At 52.3% G+C, this 21,282-nt stretch overlaps 1 non-coding gene across 1 annotated transcript; it reads right to left on the minus strand.

Annotated features, from left to right (window-relative positions):
* Positions 1 to 20,361: 20,361 nt before the first annotated feature.
* Positions 20,362 to 20,435, minus strand: TRNAN-GUU (transfer RNA asparagine (anticodon GUU)). Its single transcript has one exon. It is a non-coding gene; the product is annotated as a tRNA-Asn (tRNA).
* Between the last annotated feature and the right edge of the window lie 847 nt (positions 20,436 to 21,282).

The raw sequence follows: 21,282 nt of genomic DNA on the forward strand, positions 1-21,282 counted from the left end.
TGAACCTCCAACAATTCAGTCAAGAGCTAAACTCGTTAGCCAATTGCGCCGCAGAGGCAGTCGTGCTGTACTCTCACCAGCGTCAGAACAGTCCATCAAAGCTAACAGTGCAAAGAAAAAAGAAGCTAGACAACGCCCCCGGGAGGGCTCGAACCTCCAATATTTCGGTCAAGAGCCGAACTCGTTAGCCAATTGCGCGGCGGAGGCAGTCGTGCATTACTCTCACCAGCATCAGAACATTCCATCAAAGTTAACAGTGCAAAGAAAAAAGAAGCTAGACAACGCCCCCGGGAGGGCTCGAACCTCCAACATTTCGGTCAAGAGCCGAACTCGTTAGCCCATTGTGCGGCGGAGGCAGTCGTGCTGTACTCTCACCAGCGTCAGAACATTCCATCAAAGCTAACAGTGCAAAGAAAAAAGAAGCTAGACAACGCCCCCGGGAGGGCTCGAACCTCCAACATTTCGGTCAAGAGCTGAACTCGTTAGCCAATTGCGCCGCAGAGGCAGTCGTGCTGTACTCTCACCAGCGTCAGAACATTCCATCAAAGCTAACAGTGCAAAGAAAAAAGAAGCTAGACAACGCCCCCGGGAGGGCTCGAACCTCCAACCTTTCGGTTAACAGCCGAACTCGTTAGCCAATTGCGCCGCGGAGTCAGTCGTGCTGTACTCTCACCAGCGTCAGAACATTCCATCAAAGCTAACAGTGCGAAGAAAAAAGAAGCTAGACAACGCCCCCGGGAGGGGTCGAACCTCCAACCTTTCGGTTAACAGCCGAACGCGCTAGCAGATTGCGCCGTAGAGGCAGTGGTTCTGTACTCTCACCACCATCAGAACATTCCTCCAAAGCTATCAGCTCAAAGAAAAAAAGCAAAACAACGCCCCTGGGAGGGCTCGAACCTCCAACCTTTCTGTTAACAGCCGAACGCGCTAGCAGATTGCGCCGTAGAGGCAGTCGTTCTGTACTCTCACCACCGTCAGAACATTTCTCCAAAGCTAACAGCGCGAAGAAAAAAGAAGCAAGACAACGTCCCTGGGAGGGCTCGAACCTCCAACCTTTCGGTTAACAGCCGAACTCGTTAGCCAATTGCGCCGCGGAGGCAGTCGTGCTGTACTCTCACCAGCGTCAGAACATTCCATCAAAGCTAACAGTGCAAAGAAAAAAGAAGCTAGACAACGCCCCCGGGAGAGCTCGAACCTCCAACATTTCGGTCAAGAGCCGAACTTGTTAGCCAATTGCGCGGCGGAGGCAGTCGTGCTGTACTCTCATCAGCGTCAGAACATTCCATCAAAGCTAACAATGCAAAGAAAAAAGAAGCTAGACAACGCCCCCGGGAGGGCTCGAACCTCCAATATTTCGATCAAGAGTCGAACTCGTTAGCCAATTGCGCCGCGGAGGCAGTCGTGCTGTACTCTCACCAGCGTCAGAACATTCCATCAAAGCTAACAGTGCAAAGAAAAAAGGAGCTAGACAACGCCCCCGGGAGGGCTCGAACCTCCAACCTTTCGGTTAACAGCCGAACTCCTCAGCCAATCGCGCCGCGGAGTCAGTCCTGCTGTACTCTCACCAGCGTCAGAACATTCCATCAAAGCTAACAGTGCAAAGAAAAAAAGAAGCTAGGCAACGCCCTCGGGAGGGCTCGAACCTCCAACATTTCGGTCAAGAGCCGAACTCGTTAGCCAAATGCGCTGCGGAGGCAGTCCTGCTGTACTCTCACCAGCGTCAGAACATTCCATCAAAGTTAACAGTGCAAAGAAAAAAGAAGCTAGACAACGCCCCCGGGAGGGCTGGAACCTCCAACCTTTCAGTTAACAGCCGAACTAGTTAGCCAATTGCGCCGCAGAGGCAGTCGTGCTGTACTCTCACCAGCGTCAGAACATTCCATCAAAGCTAACAGTGCAAAGAAAAAAGAAGCTAGACAACGCCCCCGGGAGGGCTCGAACCTCCAACCTTTCGGTTAACAGCCGAACTCGTTAGCCAATTGCGCCGCGGAGACAGTCGTGCTGTACTCTCACCAGCGTCAGAACATTCCATCAAAGCTAACAGTGCGAAGAAAAAAGAAGCTAGACAACGCCCCCGGGAGGGGTCGAACCTCCAACCTTTCGGTTAACAGCCGAACGCGCTAGCAGATTGCGCCGTAGAGGCAGTGGTTCTGTACTCTCACCACCGTCAGAACATTCAACCAAAGCTATCAGCTCAAAGAAAAAAAGCAAAACAACGCCCCTGGGAGGCTCGAACCTCCAACCTTTCGGTTAACAGCCGAACGCGCTAGCAGATTGCGCCGTAGAGGCAGTCGTTCTGTACTCTCAACACCGTCAGAACATTTCTCCAAAGCTAACAGCGCAAAGAAAAAAGAAGCAAGACAACGTCCCTGGGAGGGCTCGAACCTCCAACCTTTCGGTTAACAGCCGAACTCGTTAGCCAATTGCGCCGCGGAGGCAGTCGTGCTGTACTCTCACCAGCGTCAGAACATTCCATCAAAGCTAACAGTGCAAAGAAAAAAGAAGCTAGACAACGCCCCCGGGAGGGCTCGAACCTCCAACATTTCGGTCAAGAGCCGAACTTGTTAGCCAATTGCGCGGCGGAGGCAGTCGTGCTGTACTCTCACCAGCGTCAGAACATTCCATCAAAGCTAACAGTGCAAAGAAAAAAGAAGCTAGACAACGCCCCCGGGAGGGCTCGAACCTCCAATATTTCGGTCAAGAGTCGAACTCGTTAGCCAATTGCGCCGCGGAGGCAGTCGTGGTGTACTCTCACCAGCGTCAGAACATTCCATCAAAGCTAACAGTGCAAAGAAAAAAGGAGCTAGACAACGCCCCCGGGAGGGCTCGAACCTCCAACATTTCGGTCAAGAGCTGAACTCGTTAGCCAATTGCGCCGCAGAGGCAGTCGTGCTGTACTCTCACCAGCGTCAGAACAGTCCATCAAAGCTAACAGTGCAAAGAAAAAAGAAGCTAGACAACGCCCCCGGGAGGGCTTGAACCTCCAACCTTTCGGTTAACAGCCGAACTCGTCAGCCAATCGCGCCGCGGAGTCAGTCGTGCTGTACTCTCACCAGCGTCAGAACATTCCATCAAAGCTAACAGTGCGAAGAAAAAAGAAGCTATACAACGCCCTCGGGAGGGCTCGAACCTCCAACATTTCGGTCAAGAGCCGAACTCGTTAGCCAAATGCGCTGCGGAGGCAGTCGTGCTGTACTCTCACCAGCGTCAGAGCATTCCATCAAAGTTAACAGTGCAAAGAAAAAAGAAGCTAGACAACGCCCCCGGGAGGGCTGGAACCTCCAACCTTTCTGTTAACAGCCGAACTAGTTAGCCAATTGCGCCACGAAGGCAGTCGTGCTGTACTCTCACCACCGTCAGAACATTCTATCAAAGCTAACAGTGCAAAGAAAAAAGAAGCTAGACAACGCCCCCGGGAGGGCTCGAACCTCCAACATTTCGGTCAAGAGCTGAACTCGTTAGCCAATTGCGCCGCAGAGGCAGTCGTGCTGTACTCTCACCAGCGTCAGAACAGTCTATCAAAGCTAACAGTTCAAAGAAAAAAGAAGCTAGACAACGCCCTCGGGAGGGCTCGAACCTCCAACATTTCGGTTAACAGCCGAACTAGTTAGCCAATTGCGCCACGGAGTCGGTCCTGCTGTACTCTCACCAGCGTCAGAACATTCCATCAAAGCTAACAGTGCAAAGAAAAAAAGAAGCTAGGCAACGCCCTCGGGAGGGCTCGAACCTCCAACATTTCGGTCAAGAGCCGAACTCGTTAGAAAATGCGCTGCGGAGGCAGTCCTGCTGTACTCTCACCAGCGTCAGAACATTCCATCAAAGTTAACAGTGCAAAGAAAAAAGAAGCTAGACAACGCCCCCGGGAGGGCTGGAACCTCCAACCTTTCAGTTAACAGCCGAACTAGTTAGCCAATTGCGCCGCAGAGGCAGTCGTGCTGTACTCTCACCAGCGTCAGAACATTCCATCAAAGTTAACAGTGCAAAGAAAAAAGAAGCTAGACAACGCCCCCGGGAGGGCTGGAACCTCCAACCTTTCAGTTAACAGCCGAACTAGTTAGCCAATTGCGCCGCAGAGGCAGTCGTGCTGTACTCTCACCAGCGTCAGAACATTCCATCAAAGCTAACAGTGCAAAGAAAAAAGAAGCTAGACAACGCCCCCGGGAGGGCTCGAACCTCCAACCTTTCGGTTAACAGCCGAACTCGTTAGCCAATTGCGCCGCGGAGACAGTCGTGCTGTACTCTCACCAGCGTCAGAACATTCCATCAAAGCTAACAGTGCGAAGAAAAAAGAAGCTAGACAACGCCCCCGGGAGGGGTCGAACCTCCAACCTTTCGGTCAAGAGCCGAACTTGTTAGCCAATTGCGCGGCGGAGGCAGTCGTGCTGTACTCTCACCAGCGTCAGAACATTCCATCAAAGCTAACAGTGCAAAGAAAAAAGAAGCTAGACAACGCCCCCGGGAGGGCTCGAACCTCCAATATTTCGGTCAAGAGTCGAACTCGTTAGCCAATTGCGCCGCGGAGGCAGTCGTGGTGTACTCTCACCAGCGTCAGAACATTCCATCAAAGCTAACAGTGCAAAGAAAAAAGGAGCTAGACAACGCCCCCGGGAGGGCTCGAACCTCCAACATTTCGGTCAAGAGCTGAACTCGTTAGCCAATTGCGCCGCAGAGGCAGTCGTGCTGTACTCTCACCAGCGTCAGAACAGTCCATCAAAGCTAACAGTGCAAAGAAAAAAGAAGCTAGACAACGCCCTCGGGAGGGCTCGAACCTCCAACATTTCGGTTAACAGCCGAACTAGTTAGCCAATTGCGCCACGGAGGCAGTTGTGCTGTACTCTCACCAGCGTCAGAACATTCCATCAAAGCTAACAGTGCGAAGAAAAAAGAAGCTAGACAACGCCCTCGGGAGGGCTCGAACCTCCAACATTTCGGTCAAGAGCTGAACTCGTTAGCCAATTGCGCCGCAGAGGCAGTCGTGCTGTACTCTCACCAGCGTCAAAACATTCCATCATAGCTAACAGTGCAAAAAAAAGAAGCTAGACAACGCCCCCGGGAGGGCTCGAACCTCCAATATTTCGGTCAAGAGCCGAACTCGTTAGCCAATTGCGCGGCGGAGGCAGTCGTGCTGTACTCTCACCAGCATCAGAACATTCCATCAAAGTTAACAGTGCAAAGAAAAAAGAAGCTAGACAACGCCCCCGGGAGGGCTCGAACCTCCAACATTTCGGTCAAGAGCCGAACTCGTTAGCCCATTGTGCGGCGGAGGCAGTCGTGCTGTACTCTCACCAGCGTCAGAACATTCCATCAAAGCTAACAGTGCAAAGAAAAAAGAAGCTAGACAAAGCCCCCGGGAGGGCTCGAACCTCCAACATTTCGGTCAAGAGCTGAACTCGTTAGCCAATTGTGCCGCAGAGGCAGTCGTGGTGTACTCTCACCAGCGTCAGAACATTCCATCAAAGCGAACAGTGCAAAGAAAAAAGAAGCTAGACAACGCCCCCGGGAGGGCTCGAACCTCCAACCTTTCGGTTAACAGCCGAACTCGTTAGCCAATTGCGCCGCGGAGTCAGTCGTGCTGTACTCTCACCAGCGTCAGAACATTCCATCAAAGCTAACAGTGCGAAGAAAAAAGAAGCTAGACAACGCCCCCGGGAGGGGTCGAACCTCCAACCTTTCGGTTAACAGCCGAACACGCTAGCAGATTGCGCCGTAGAGGCAGTGGTTCTGTACTCTCACCACCGTCAGAACATTCCTCCAAAGCTATCAGCTCAAAGAAAAAAAGCAAAACAACGCCCCTGGGAGGACTCGAACCTCCAACCTTTCGGTTAACAGCCGAACGCGCTAGCAGATTGCGCCGTAGAGGCAGTCGTTCTGTACTCTCACCACCGTCAGAACATTTCTCCAAAGCTAACAGCGCAAAGAAAAAAGAAGCAAGACAACGTCCCTGGGAGGGCTCGAACCTCCAACCTTTCGGTTAACAGCCGAACTCGTTAGCCAATTGCGCCGCGGAGGCAGTCGTGCTGTACTCTCACCAGCGTCAGAACATTCCATCAAAGCTAACAGTGCAAAGAAAAAAGAAGCTAGACAACGCCCCCGGGAGGGCTCGAACCTCCAACATTTCGGTCAAGAGCCGAACTTGTTAGCCAATTGCGCGGCGGAGGCAGTCGTGCTGTACTCTCACCAGCGTCAGAACATTCCATCAAAGCTAATAGTGCAAAGAAAAAAGAAGCTAGACAACGCCCCCGGGAGGGCTCGAACCTCCAATATTTCCGTCAAGAGTCGAACTCGTTAGCCAATTGCGCCGCGAAGGCAGTCGTGCTGTACTCTCACCAGCGTCAGAACATTCCATCAAAGCTAACAGTGCAAAGAAAAAAGGAGCTAGACAACGCCCACGGGAGGGCTTGAACCTCCAACAATTCAGTCAAGAGCTAAACTCGTTAGCCAATTGCGCCGCAGAGGCAGTCGTGCTGTACTCTCACCAGCGTCAGAACAGTCCATCAAAGCTAACAGTGCAAAGAAAAAAGAAGCTAGACAACGCCCCCGGGAGGGCTCGAACCTCCAATATTTCGGTCAAGAGCCGAACGCGCTAGCAGATTGCGCCGTAGAGGCAGTCGTTCTGTACTCTCAACACCGTCAGAACATTTCTCCAAAGCTAACAGCGCAAAGAAAAAAGAAGCAAGACAACGTCCCTGGGAGGGCTCGAACCTCCAACCTTTCGGTTAACAGCCGAACTCGTTAGCCAATTGCGCCGCGGAGGCAGTCGTGCTGTACTCTCACCAGCGTCAGAACATTCCATCAAAGCTAACAGTGCAAAGAAAAAAGAAGCTAGACAACGCCCCCGGGAGGGCTCGAACCTCCAACATTTCGGTCAAGAGCCGAACTTGTTAGCCAATTGCGCGGCGGAGGCAGTCGTGCTGTACTCTCACCAGCGTCAGAACATTCCATCAAAGCTAACAGTGCAAAGAAAAAAGAAGCTAGACAACGCCCCCGGGAGGGCTCGAACCTCCAATATTTCGGTCAAGAGTCGAACTCGTTAGCCAATTGCGCCGCGGAGGCAGTCGTGGTGTACTCTCACCAGCGTCAGAACATTCCATCAAAGCTAACAGTGCAAAGAAAAAAGGAGCTAGACAACGCCCCCGGGAGGGCTCGAACCTCCAACATTTCGGTCAAGAGCTGAACTCGTTAGCCAATTGCGCCGCAGAGGCAGTCGTGCTGTACTCTCACCAGCGTCAGAACAGTCCATCAAAGCTAACAGTGCAAAGAAAAAAGAAGCTAGACAACGCCCTCGGGAGGGCTCGAACCTCCAACATTTCGGTTAACAGCCGAACTAGTTAGCCAATTGCGCCACGGAGGCAGTTGTGCTGTACTCTCACCAGCGTCAGAACATTCCATCAAAGCTAACAGTGCGAAGAAAAAAGAAGCTAGACAACGCCCTCGGGAGGGCTCGAACCTCCAACATTTCGGTCAAGAGCTGAACTCGTTAGCCAATTGCGCCGCAGAGGCAGTCGTGCTGTACTCTCACCAGCGTCAAAACATTCCATCATAGCTAACAGTGCAAAAAAAAGAAGCTAGACAACGCCCCCGGGAGGGCTCGAACCTCCAATATTTCGGTCAAGAGCCGAACTCGTTAGCCAATTGCGCGGCGGAGGCAGTCGTGCTGTACTCTCACCAGCATCAGAACATTCCATCAAAGTTAACAGTGCAAAGAAAAAAGAAGCTAGACAACGCCCCCGGGAGGGCTCGAACCTCCAACATTTCGGTCAAGAGCCGAACTCGTTAGCCCATTGTGCGGCGGAGGCAGTCGTGCTGTACTCTCACCAGCGTCAGAACATTCCATCAAAGCTAACAGTGCAAAGAAAAAAGAAGCTAGACAAAGCCCCCGGGAGGGCTCGAACCTCCAACATTTCGGTCAAGAGCTGAACTCGTTAGCCAATTGTGCCGCAGAGGCAGTCGTGGTGTACTCTCACCAGCGTCAGAACATTCCATCAAAGCGAACAGTGCAAAGAAAAAAGAAGCTAGACAACGCCCCCGGGAGGGCTCGAACCTCCAACCTTTCGGTTAACAGCCGAACTCGTTAGCCAATTGCGCCGCGGAGTCAGTCGTGCTGTACTCTCACCAGCGTCAGAACATTCCATCAAAGCTAACAGTGCGAAGAAAAAAGAAGCTAGACAACGCCCCCGGGAGGGGTCGAACCTCCAACCTTTCGGTTAACAGCCGAACACGCTAGCAGATTGCGCCGTAGAGGCAGTGGTTCTGTACTCTCACCACCGTCAGAACATTCCTCCAAAGCTATCAGCTCAAAGAAAAAAAGCAAAACAACGCCCCTGGGAGGACTCGAACCTCCAACCTTTCGGTTAACAGCCGAACGCGCTAGCAGATTGCGCCGTAGAGGCAGTCGTTCTGTACTCTCACCACCGTCAGAACATTTCTCCAAAGCTAACAGCGCAAAGAAAAAAGAAGCAAGACAACGTCCCTGGGAGGGCTCGAACCTCCAACCTTTCGGTTAACAGCCGAACTCGTTAGCCAATTGCGCCGCGGAGGCAGTCGTGCTGTACTCTCACCAGCGTCAGAACATTCCATCAAAGCTAACAGTGCAAAGAAAAAAGAAGCTAGACAACGCCCCCGGGAGGGCTCGAACCTCCAACATTTCGGTCAAGAGCCGAACTTGTTAGCCAATTGCGCGGCGGAGGCAGTCGTGCTGTACTCTCACCAGCGTCAGAACATTCCATCAAAGCTAATAGTGCAAAGAAAAAAGAAGCTAGACAACGCCCCCGGGAGGGCTCGAACCTCCAATATTTCCGTCAAGAGTCGAACTCGTTAGCCAATTGCGCCGCGAAGGCAGTCGTGCTGTACTCTCACCAGCGTCAGAACATTCCATCAAAGCTAACAGTGCAAAGAAAAAAGGAGCTAGACAACGCCCACGGGAGGGCTTGAACCTCCAACAATTCAGTCAAGAGCTAAACTCGTTAGCCAATTGCGCCGCAGAGGCAGTCGTGCTGTACTCTCACCAGCGTCAGAACAGTCCATCAAAGCTAACAGTGCAAAGAAAAAAGAAGCTAGACAACGCCCCCGGGAGGGCTCGAACCTCCAATATTTCGGTCAAGAGCCGAACTCGTTAGCCAATTGCGCGGCGGAGGCAGTCGTGCATTACTCTCACCAGCATCAGAACATTCCATCAAAGTTAACAGTGCAAAGAAAAAAGAAGCTAGACAACGCCCCCGGGAGGGCTCGAACCTCCAACATTTCGGTCAAGAGCCGAACTCGTTAGCCCATTGTGCGGCGGAGGCAGTCGTGCTGTACTCTCACCAGCGTCAGAACATTCCATCAAAGCTAACAGTGCAAAGAAAAAAGAAGCTAGACAACGCCCCCGGGAGGGCTCGAACCTCCAACATTTCGGTCAAGAGCTGAACTCGTTAGCCAATTGCGCCGCAGAGGCAGTCGTGCTGTACTCTCACCAGCGTCAGAACATTCCATCAAAGCTAACAGTGCAAAGAAAAAAGAAGCTAGACAACGCCCCCGGGAGGGCTCGAACCTCCAACCTTTCGGTTAACAGCCGAACTCGTTAGCCAATTGCGCCGCGGAGTCAGTCGTGCTGTACTCTCACCAGCGTCAGAACATTCCATCAAAGCTAACAGTGCGAAGAAAAAAGAAGCTAGACAACGCCCCCGGGAGGGGTCGAACCTCCAACCTTTCGGTTAACAGCCGAACGCGCTAGCAGATTGCGCCGTAGAGGCAGTGGTTCTGTACTCTCACCACCATCAGAACATTCCTCCAAAGCTATCAGCTCAAAGAAAAAAAGCAAAACAACGCCCCTGGGAGGGCTCGAACCTCCAACCTTTCGGTTAACAGCCGAACGCGCTAGCAGATTGCGCCGTAGAGGCAGTCGTTCTGTACTCTCACCACCGTCAGAACATTTCTCCAAAGCTAACAGCGCGAAGAAAAAAGAAGCAAGACAACGTCCCTGGGAGGGCTCGAACCTCCAACCTTTCGGTTAACAGCCGAACTCGTTAGCCAATTGCGCCGCGGAGGCAGTCGTGCTGTACTCTCACCAGCGTCAGAACATTCCATCAAAGCTAACAGTGCAAAGAAAAAAGAAGCTAGACAACGCCCCCGGGAGAGCTCGAACCTCCAACATTTCGGTCAAGAGCCGAACTTGTTAGCCAATTGCGCGGCGGAGGCAGTCGTGCTGTACTCTCATCAGCGTCAGAACATTCCATCAAAGCTAACAATGCAAAGAAAAAAGAAGCTAGACAACGCCCCCGGGAGGGCTCGAACCTCCAATATTTCGATCAAGAGTCGAACTCGTTAGCCAATCGCGCCGCGGAGGCAGTCGTGCTGTACTCTCACCAGCGTCAGAACATTCCATCAAAGCTAACAGTGCAAAGAAAAAAGGAGCTAGACAACGCCCCCGGGAGGGCTCGAACCTCCAACCTTTCGGTTAACAGCCGAACTCCTCAGCCAATCGCGCCGCGGAGTCAGTCCTGCTGTACTCTCACCAGCGTCAGAACATTCCATCAAAGCTAACAGTGCAAAGAAAAAAAGAAGCTAGGCAACGCCCTCGGGAGGGCTCGAACCTCCAACATTTCGGTCAAGAGCCGAACTCGTTAGCCAAATGCGCTGCGGAGGCAGTCCTGCTGTACTCTCACCAGCGTCAGAACATTCCATCAAAGTTAACAGTGCAAAGAAAAAAGAAGCTAGACAACGCCCCCGGGAGGGCTGGAACCTCCAACCTTTCAGTTAACAGCCGAACTAGTTAGCCAATTGCGCCGCAGAGGCAGTCGTGCTGTACTCTCACCAGCGTCAGAACATTCCATCAAAGCTAACAGTGCAAAGAAAAAAGAAGCTAGACAACGCCCCCGGGAGGGCTCGAACCTCCAACCTTTCGGTTAACAGCCGAACTCGTTAGCCAATTGCGCCGCGGAGACAGTCGTGCTGTACTCTCACCAGCGTCAGAACATTCCATCAAAGCTAACAGTGCGAAGAAAAAAGAAGCTAGACAACGCCCCCGGGAGGGGTCGAACCTCCAACCTTTCGGTTAACAGCCGAACGCGCTAGCAGATTGCGCCGTAGAGGCAGTGGTTCTGTACTCTCACCACCGTCAGAACATTCAACCAAAGCTATCAGCTCAAAGAAAAAAAGCAAAACAACGCCCCTGGGAGGGCTCGAACCTCCAACCTTTCGGTTAACAGCCGAACGCGCTAGCAGATTGCGCCGTAGAGGCAGTCGTTCTGTACTCTCAACACCGTCAGAACATTTCTCCAAAGCTAACAGCGCAAAGAAAAAAGAAGCAAGACAACGTCCCTGGGAGGGCTCGAACCTCCAACCTTTCGGTTAACAGCCGAACTCGTTAGCCAATTGCGCCGCGGAGGCAGTCGTGCTGTACTCTCACCAGCGTCAGAACATTCCATCAAAGCTAACAGTGCAAAGAAAAAAGAAGCTAGACAACGCCCCCGGGAGGGCTCGAACCTCCAACATTTCGGTCAAGAGCCGAACTTGTTAGCCAATTGCGCGGCGGAGGCAGTCGTGCTGTACTCTCACCAGCGTCAGAACATTCCATCAAAGCTAACAGTGCAAAGAAAAAAGAAGCTAGACAACGCCCCCGGGAGGGCTCGAACCTCCAATATTTCGGTCAAGAGTCGAACTCGTTAGCCAATTGCGCCGCGGAGGCAGTCGTGGTGTACTCTCACCAGCGTCAGAACATTCCATCAAAGCTAACAGTGCAAAGAAAAAAGGAGCTAGACAACGCCCCCGGGAGGGCTCGAACCTCCAACATTTCGGTCAAGAGCTGAACTCGTTAGCCAATTGCGCCGCAGAGGCAGTCGTGCTGTACTCTCACCAGCGTCAGAACAGTCCATCAAAGCTAACAGTGCAAAGAAAAAAGAAGCTAGACAACGCCCCCGGGAGGGCTTGAACCTCCAACCTTTCGGTTAACAGCCGAACTCGTCAGCCAATCGCGCCGCGGAGTCAGTCGTGCTGTACTCTCACCAGCGTCAGAACATTCCATCAAAGCTAACAGTGCGAAGAAAAAAGAAGCTATACAACGCCCTCGGGAGGGCTCGAACCTCCAACATTTCGGTCAAGAGCCGAACTCGTTAGCCAAATGCGCTGCGGAGGCAGTCGTGCTGTACTCTCACCAGCGTCAGAGCATTCCATCAAAGTTAACAGTGCAAAGAAAAAAGAAGCTAGACAACGCCCCCGGGAGGGCTGGAACCTCCAACCTTTCTGTTAACAGCCGAACTAGTTAGCCAATTGCGCCACGAAGGCAGTCGTGCTGTACTCTCACCACCGTCAGAACATTCTATCAAAGCTAACAGTGCAAAGAAAAAAGAAGCTAGACAACGCCCCCGGGAGGGCTCGAACCTCCAACCTTTTGGTTAACAGCCGAACAAGTTAGCCAATTGCGCCATGAAGGCAGTCGTGCTGTACTCTCACCAGCGTCAGAACATTCCATCAAAGCTAACAGTGCGAAGAAAAAAGAAGCTAGACAACGCCCTCGGGAGGGCTCGAACCTCCAACATTTCGGTCAAGAGCTGAACTCGTTAGCCAATTGCGCCGCAGAGGCAGTCGTGCTGTACTCTCACCAGCGTCAGAACAGTCTATCAAAGCTAACAGAGCAAAGAAAAAAGAAGCTAGACAACGCCCTCGGGAGGGCTCGAACCTCCAACATTTCGGTTAACAGCCGAACTAGTTAGCCAATTGCGCCACGAATGCAGTCGTGCTGTACTCTCACCAGCGTCAGAACAGTCCATCAAAGCTAACAGTGCAAAGAAAAAAGAAGCTAAACAACGCCCTCGGGAGGGCTCGAACCTCCAACATTTCGGTAGAGCTGAACTCGTTAGCCAATTGCGCCGCAGAGGCAGTCGTGCTGTACTCTCACCAGCGTCAGAACAGTCCATCAAAGCTAACAGTGCAAAGAAAAAAGAAGCTAGACAACGCCCTCGGGAGGGCTCGAACCTCCAACATTTCGGTTAACAGCCGAACTAGTTAGCCAATTGCGCCACGAAGGCAGTCGTGCTGTACTCTCACCAGGGTCAGAACATTCCATCAAAGCTAACAGTGCGAAGAAAAAAGAAGCTAGACAACGCCCTCGGGAGGGCTCGAACCTCCAACATTTCGGTCAAGAGCTGAACTCGTTAGCCAATTGCGCCGCTGAGGCAGTCTTGCTGTACTCTCAACAGCGTCAGAACATTCCATCAAAGCTAACAGTGCAAAAAAAGAAGCTAGACAACGCCCCCGGGAGGGCTCGAACCTCCTATATTTCGGTTAACAGCCGAACTAGTTAGCCAATTGCGCCACGAAGGCAGTCGTGCTGTACTCTCACCAGGGTCAGAACATTCCATCAAAGCTAACAGTGCGAAGAAAAAAGAAGCTAGACAACGCCCTCGGGAGTGCTCGAACCTCCAACATTTCGGTCAAGAGCTGAACTCGTTAGCCAATTGCGCCGCAGAGGCAGTCGTGCTGTACTCTCACCAGCGTCAGAACATTCCATCAAAGCTAACAGTGCAAAAAAAAGAAGCTACACAACGCCCCCGGGAGGGCTCGAACCTCCAATATTTCGGTCAAGAGCCGAAAACGTTAGCCAATTGCGCGGCGGAGGCAGTCGTGCTGTACTCTCACCAGCATCAGAACATTCCATCAAAGTTAACAGTGCAAAGAAAAAAGAAGCTAGACAACGCCCCCGGGAGGGCTCGAACCTCCAACTTTTCGGTCAAGAGCCGAACTCGTTATCCCATTGTGCGGCGGAGGCAGTCGTGCTGTACTCTCACCAGCGTCAGAACATTCCATCAAAGCTAACAGTGCAAAGAAAAAGGAAGCTAGACAACGCCCCCGGGAGGGCTCGAACCTCCAACATTTCGGTCAAGAGCTGAACTCGTTAGCCAATTGCGCCGCAGAGGCAGTCGTGCTGTACTCTCACCAGCGTCAGAACATTCCATCAAAGCTAACAGTGCAAAGAAAAAAGAAGCTAGACAATGCCCCCGGGAGGGCTCGAACCTCCAACCTTTCTGTTAACAGCCGAACTCGTTAGCCAATTGCGCCGCGGAGTCAGTCGTGCTGTACTCTCACCAGCGTCAGAACATTCCATCAAAGCTAACAGTGCGAAGAAAAAAGAAGCTAGACAACGCCCCCGGGAGGGGTCGAACCTCCAACCTTTCGGTTAACAGCCGAACGCGCTAGCAGATTGCGCCGTAGAGGCAGTCGTTCTGTACTCTCACCACCGTCAGAACATTTCTCCAAAGCTAACAGCGCAAAGAAAAAAGAAGCAAGACAACGTCCCTGGGAGGGCTCGAACCTCCAACCTTTCGGTTAACAGCCGAACTCGTTAGCCAATTGCGCCACGGAGGCAGTCGTGCTGTGCTCTCACCAGCGTCAGAACATTCCATCAAAGCTAACAGTGCAAAGAAAAAAGAAGCTAGACAACGCACCCGGGAGGGCTCGAACCTCCAACATTTCGGTCAAGAGCCGAACTTGTTAGCCAATTGCGCGGCGGAGGCAGTCGTGCTGTACTCTCACCAGCGTCAGAACAGTCCATCAAAGCTAACAGTGCAAAGAAAAAAGAAGCTAGACAACGCCCTCGGGAGGGCTCGAACCTCCAACATTTCGGTTAACAGCCGAACTAGTTAGCCAATTGCGCCACGAAGGCAGTCGTGCTGTACTCTCACCAGCGTCAGAACATTCCATCAAAGCTAACAGTGCGAAGAAAAAAGAAGCTAGACAACGCCCTCGGGAGGGCTCGAACCTCCAACATTTCGGTCAAGAGCTGAACTCGTTAGCCAATTGCGCCGCAGAGGCAGTCGTGCTGTACTCTCCCAGCGTCAGAACATTCCATCAAAGCTAACAGTGCAAAGAAAAAAGAAGCTAGACAACGCCCCCGGGAGGGCTCGAACCTCCAACCTATTGGTTAACAGCCGAACAAGTTAGCCAATTGCGCCACGAAGGCAGTCGTGCTGTACTCTCACCAGCGTCAGAACGTTCCATCAAAGCTAACAGTGCGAAGAAAAAAGAAGCTAGACAACGCCCTCGGGAGGGCTCGAACCTCCAACATTTCGGTCAAGAGCTGAACTCGTTAGCCAATTGCGCCGCAGAGGCAGTCGTGCTGTACTCTCACCAGCGTCAGAACAGTCCATCAAAGCTAACAGTGCAAAGAAAAAAGAAGCTAGACAACGCCCCCGGGAGGGCTCGAACCTCCAACCTTTCGGTTAACAGCCGAACTCGTTAGCCAATTGCGCCGCGGAGACAGTCGTGCTGTACTCTCACCAGCGTCAGAACATTCCATCAAAGCTAACAGTGCGAAGAAAAAAGAAGCTAGACAACGCCCCCGGGAGGGGTCGAACCTCCAACCTTTCGGTTAACAGCCGAACGCGCTAGCAGATTGCGCCGTAGAGGCAGTGGTTCTGTACTCTCACCACCGTCAGAACATTCAACCAAAGCTATCAGCTCAAAGAAAAAAAGCAAAACAACGCCCCTGGGAGGGCTCGAACCTCCAACCTTTCGGTTAACAGCCGAACGCGCTAGCAGATTGCGCCGTAGAGGCAGTCGTTCTGTACTCTCAACACCGTCAGAACATTTCTCCAAAGCTAACAGCGCAAAGAAAAAAGAAGCAAGACAACGTCCCTGGGAGGGCTCGAACCTCCAACCTTTCGGTTAACAGCCGAACTCGTTAGCCAATTGCGCCGCGGAGGCAGTCGTGCTGTACTCTCACCAGCGTCAGAACATTCCATCAAAGCTAACAGTGCAAAGAAAAAAGAAGCTAGACAACGCCCCCGGGAGGGCTCGAACCTCCAACATTTCGGTCAAGAGCCGAACTTGTTAGCCAATTGCGCGGCGGAGGCAGTCGTGCTGTACTCTCACCAGCGTCAGAACATTCCATCAAAGCTAACAGTGCAAAGAAAAAAGAAGCTAGACAACGCCCCCGGGAGGGCTCGAACCTCCAATATTTCGGTCAAGAGTCGAACTCGTTAGCCAATTGCGCCGCGGAGGCAGTCGTGGTGTACTCTCACCAGCGTCAGAACATTCCATCAAAGCTAACAGTGCAAAGAAAAAAGGAGCTAGACAACGCCCCCGGGAGGGCTCGAACCTCCAACATTTCGGTCAAGAGCTGAACTCGTTAGCCAATTGCGCCGCAGAGGCAGTCGTGCTGTACTCTCACCAGCGTCAGAACAGTCCATCAAAGCTAACAGTGCAAAGAAAAAAGAAGCTAGACAACGCCCCCGGGAGGGCTTGAACCTCCAACCTTTCGGTTAACAGCCGAACTCGTCAGCCAATCGCGCCGCGGAGTCAGTCGTGCTGTACTCTCACCAGCGTCAGAACATTCCATCAAAGCTAACAGTGCGAAGAAAAAAGAAGCTATACAACGCCCTCGGGAGGGCTCGAACCTCCAACATTTCGGTCAAGAGCCGAACTCGTTAGCCAAATGCGCTGCGGAGGCAGTCGTGCTGTACTCTCACCAGCGTCAGAGCATTCCATCAAAGTTAACAGTGCAAAGAAAAAAGAAGCTAGACAACGCCCCCGGGAGGGCTGGAACCTCCAACCTTTCTGTTAACAGCCGAACTAGTTAGCCAATTGCGCCACGAAGGCAGTCGTGCTGTACTCTCACCACCGTCAGAACATTCTATCAAAGCTAACAGTGCAAAGAAAAAAGAAGCTAGACAACGCCCCCGGGAGGGCTCGAACCTCCAACCTTTTGGTTAACAGCCGAACAAGTTAGCCAATTGCGCCATGAAGGCAGTCGTGCTGTACTCTCACCAGCGTCAGAACATTCCATCAAAGCTAACAGTGCGAAGAAAAAAGAAGCTAGACAACGCCCTCGGGAGGGCTCGAACCTCCAACATTTCGGTCAAGAGCTGAACTCGTTAGCCAATTGCGCCGCAGAGGCAGTCGTGCTGTACTCTCACCAGCGTCAGAACAGTCTATCAAAGCTAACAGAGCAAAGAAAAAAGAAGCTAGACAACGCCCTCGGGAGGGCTCGAACCTCCAACATTTCGGTTAACAGCCGAACTAGTTAGCCAATTGCGCCACGAATGCAGTCGTGCTGTACTCTCACCAGCGTCAGAACAGTCCATCAAAGCTAACAGTGCAAAGAAAAAAGAAGCTAAACAACGCCCTCGGGAGGGCTCGAACCTCCAACATTTCGGTAGAGCTGAACTCGTTAGCCAATTGCGCCGCAGAGGCAGTCGTGCTGTACTCTCACCAGCGTCAGAACAGTCCATCAAAGCTAACAGTGCAAAGAAAAAAGAAGCTAGACAACGCCCTCGGGAGGGCTCGAACCTCCAACATTTCGGTTAACAGCCGAACTAGTTAGCCAATTGCGCCACGAAGGCAGTCGTGCTGTACTCTCACCAGGGTCAGAACATTCCATCAAAGCTAACAGTGCGAAGAAAAAAGAAGCTAGACAACGCCCTCGGGAGGGCTCGAACCTCCAACATTTCGGTCAAGAGCTGAACTCGTTAGCCAATTGCGCCGCTGAGGCAGTCTTGCTGTACTCTCAACAGCGTCAGAACATTCCATCAAAGCTAACAGTGCAAAAAAAGAAGCTAGACAACGCCCCCGGGAGGGCTCGAACCTCCTATATTTCGGTTAACAGCCGAACTAGTTAGCCAATTGCGCCACGAAGGCAGTCGTGCTGTACTCTCACCAGGGTCAGAACATTCCATCAAAGCTAACAGTGCGAAGAAAAAAGAAGCTAGACAACGCCCTCGGGAGTGCTCGAACCTCCAACATTTCGGTCAAGAGCTGAACTCGTTAGCCAATTGCGCCGCAGAGGCAGTCGTGCTGTACTCTCACCAGCGTCAGAACATTCCATCAAAGCTAACAGTGCAAAAAAAAGAAGCTACACAACGCCCCCGGGAGGGCTCGAACCTCCAATATTTCGGTCAAGAGCCGAAAACGTTAGCCAATTGCGCGGCGGAGGCAGTCGTGCTGTACTCTCACCAGCATCAGAACATTCCATCAAAGTTAACAGTGCAAAGAAAAAAGAAGCTAGACAACGCCCCCGGGAGGGCTCGAACCTCCAACTTTTCGGTCAAGAGCCGAACTCGTTATCCCATTGTGCGGCGGAGGCAGTCGTGCTGTACTCTCACCAGCGTCAGAACATTCCATCAAAGCTAACAGTGCAAAGAAAAAGGAAGCTAGACAACGCCCCCGGGAGGGCTCGAACCTCCAACATTTCGGTCAAGAGCTGAACTCGTTAGCCAATTGCGCCGCAGAGGCAGTCGTGCTGTACTCTCACCAGCGTCAGAACATTCCATCAAAGCTAACAGTGCAAAGAAAAAAGAAGCTAGACAATGCCCCCGGGAGGGCTCGAACCTCCAACCTTTCTGTTAACAGCCGAACTCGTTAGCCAATTGCGCCGCGGAGTCAGTCGTGCTGTACTCTCACCAGCGTCAGAACATTCCATCAAAGCTAACAGTGCGAAGAAAAAAGAAGCTAGACAACGCCCCCGGGAGGGGTCGAACCTCCAACCTTTCGGTTAACAGCCGAACGCGCTAGCAGATTGCGCCGTAGAGGCAGTCGTTCTGTACTCTCACCACCGTCAGAACATTTCTCCAAAGCTAACAGCGCAAAGAAAAAAGAAGCAAGACAACGTCCCTGGGAGGGCTCGAACCTCCAACCTTTCGGTTAACAGCCGAACTCGTTAGCCAATTGCGCCACGGAGGCAGTCGTGCTGTACTCTCACCAGCGTCAGAACATTCCATCAAAGCTAACAGTGCAAAGAAAAAAGAAGCTAGACAACGCACCCGGGAGGGCTCGAACCTCCAACATTTCGGTCAAGAGCCGAACTTGTTAGCCAATTGCGCGGCGGAGGCAGTCGTGCTGTACTCTCACCAGCGTCAGAACAGTCCATCAAAGCTAACAGTGCAAAGAAAAAAGAAGCTAGACAACGCCCTCGGGAGGGCTCGAACCTCCAACATTTCGGTTAACAGCCGAACTAGTTAGCCAATTGCGCCACGAAGGCAGTCGTGCTGTACTCTCACCAGCGTCAGAACATTCCATCAAAGCTAACAGTGCGAAGAAAAAAGAAGCTAGACAACGCCCTCGGGAGGGCTCGAACCTCCAACATTTCGGTCAAGAGCTGAACTCGTTAGCCAATTGCGCCGCAGAGGCAGTCGTGCTGTACTCTCCCAGCGTCAGAACATTCCATCAAAGCTAACAGTGCAAAGAAAAAAGAAGCTAGACAACGCCCCCGGGAGGGCTCGAACCTCCAACCTATTGGTTAACAGCCGAACAAGTTAGCCAATTGCGCCACGAAGGCAGTCGTGCTGTACTCTCACCAGCGTCAGAACGTTCCATCAAAGCTAACAGTGCGAAGAAAAAAGAAGCTAGACAACGCCCTCGGGAGGGCTCGAACCTCCAACATTTCGGTCAAGAGCTGAACTCGTTAGCCAATTGCGCCGCAGAGGCAGTCGTGCTGTACTCTCACCAGCGTCAGAACAGTCCATCAAAGCTAACAGTGCAAAGAAAAAAGAAGCTAGACAACGCCCTCGGGAGGGCTCGAACCTCCAACATTTCGGTTAACAGTCGAACTAGTTAGCCAATTGCGCCACGAAGGCAGTCGTGCTGTACTTTCACCACCGTCAGAACATTCCATCAAAGATAACAGTGCGAAGAAAAAAGAAGCTAGACAACGCCCTCGGGAGGGCTCGAACCTCCAACATTTCGGACAAGAGTCGAACTCGTTAGCCAATTGCGCCGCGGAGGCAGTCGTGCTGTACTCTCACCACCGTCAGAACATTCCATCAAAGCTAACAGTGCAAAGAAAAAAGAAGCTAGACAACGCCCCCGGGAGGGCTGGAACCTCCAACCTTTCAGTTAACAGCCGAACTAGTTAGCCAATTGCGCCACGAAGGCAGTCGTGCTGTACTCTCACCAGCGTCAGAACATTCCATCAAAGCTAACAGTGCGAAGAAAAAAGATGCTAGACAACGCCCTCGGGACGGCTCGAACCTCCAACATTTCGGTCAAGAGCCGAACTCGTTAGCCAATCGCGCCGCGGAGTCAGTCGTGCTGTACTCTCACCAGCGTCAGAACATTCCATCAAAGCTAACAGTGCGAAGAAAAAAGAAGCTAGACAACGCCCCGGGAGGGCTCGAACCTCAAACATTTCCGTCAAGAGGCGAACTCGTTAGCCAATTGCGCCACGAAGGCAGTCGTGCTGTGCTCTCACCAGCGTCAGAACATTCCATCAAAGCTAACAGTGCAAAGAAAAAAAAGCGACACCTCGCCCCCGGGAGGGCTCGAACCTCCAACTTTTCGGTTAACAGCAGAATGCGCTAGCCAATATCGCCACGGAGGCAATCGTCCAGCTCTCTCACGACCTTCAGTGTATTCCATCAAAGCTTTCAGCGCAAAGAAAAAGAAGCAAGACAACGTCCCCGGGAGGGCTCGAACCTCCAACGTTTCGGTTAACAGCCGAACGCGCTATTCGATTGCGCCACGGAGGCGATCGTCCAGCTCTCTCACGACCGTCAGTGTATTCCACCAAAGCTATCAGCGCAAAGAAAAAAGAAGCGAGACAACGCCCCCGGGAGGGCTCAAACCTCCAACCTTTCGGTTAACAGCCGATCGCGCAAGCCGATTGCGAAACGGAGGCAGTCGTGCTGTACTCTCATCACCGTCAGAACATTCCTCCAAAGCTATCAGCGCAAAGAAAAAACTGCGACACACCGCCCCCTCGAGGGCTCAAACCTCCAACCTTTCGCTTAAGAGCCGAACTCGTTAGCCGATTGCGCCACGGAGGCAGTCGTGCTGCACTCTCACGACCGTCAGTACATTCCTCCAAAGCTATCAGCGCAAAGAAAAAAATGCGACACACCACCACTGGGAGGGCTCGAACCTCCAACATTTCGGTCAAGAGCTGAACTCGTTAGCCAATTGCGCCGCAGAGGCAGTCGTGCTGTACTCTCACCAGCGTCAGAACAGTCCATCAAAGCTAACAGTGCAAAGAAAAAAGAAGCTAGACAACGCCCTCGGGAGGGCTCGAACCTCCAACATTTCGGTTAACAGCCGAACTAGTTAGCCAATTGCGCCACGAAGGCAGTCGTGCTGTACTGTCACCAGCGTCAGAACATTCCATCAAAGCTAACAGTGCGAAGAAAAAAGAAGCTAGACAACGCCCTCGGGAGGGCTCGAACCTCCAACATTTCGGTCAAGAGCTGAACTCGTTAGCCAATTGCGCCGCAGAGGCAGTCGTGCTGTACTCTCACCAGCGTCAGAACATTCCATCAAAGCTAACAGTGCAAAGAAAAAAGAAGCTAGACAACGCCCCCGGGAGGGCTCGAACCTCCAACC

The sequence above is a fragment of the Rhipicephalus microplus genome, unplaced genomic scaffold, assembly GCF_043290135.1.
Source record: "Rhipicephalus microplus isolate Deutch F79 unplaced genomic scaffold, USDA_Rmic scaffold_45, whole genome shotgun sequence".
NCBI classification, from domain to species: Eukaryota; Metazoa; Arthropoda; class Arachnida; order Ixodida; family Ixodidae; genus Rhipicephalus; species Rhipicephalus microplus.